We start from the raw sequence: 606 nt of genomic DNA, 5'->3' as shown, positions 1-606 counted from the left end.
GCCTGTGGTCCCAGCTACTTGGGAGGTGGGGGCAGGAGACTCGCTTGAGCCCAGGAGTTGGAGATTGCTGTGAGTGATGCCACAGCACTCTACCCAGGGGGACAGCTTGAGGCTCTGTCTCAAAAAGAAAAACAAAAAAAGAAAGCTGCCCTTCTTTACTGGATGGACACTTCTTGCTCCTTTGGCTTGGATCCCTACGGCCACCACCTGGGGCTAGTTTCCAGGGTCTGAGTTCAGCACCCTTTCGGACCACACTGGTACATTCAGCAGTTGGATCCAGAACTTCCTCCTCGACCATGCCCTGTGCTGGAAGGCTGTACACCCCATGAAGACTGAGGCCCAGGAGTAATGGACATGCACAAACCTTTCTGGTTCATTGGGTTGTAAACTCATACTCCCGTGAGCATAAGCAAAGAAGCTGTTTACTTAGGATAAGGAATATGGTTGCTGAGAGGTGGGAGAAGGTTCTACTAACTTTGGAGCCCGCAAATTCACAGAATTTGGCAAATGGAAAACCTAGGAGAGGCACTGAGAAGCCCTCTCCACTGGGCTGCATTCTGATCATCCACGTCCTGTGCCAGATGTGATGCAAGGAGACGCTTAGCA

Source organism: Otolemur garnettii, unplaced genomic scaffold, assembly GCF_000181295.1.
Source record: "Otolemur garnettii isolate 467f Iridium unplaced genomic scaffold, OtoGar3 scaffold00021, whole genome shotgun sequence".
Lineage (NCBI taxonomy): Eukaryota > Metazoa > Chordata > Mammalia > Primates > Galagidae > Otolemur > Otolemur garnettii.
Note: the sequence above shows the minus strand (reverse complement) of the source record.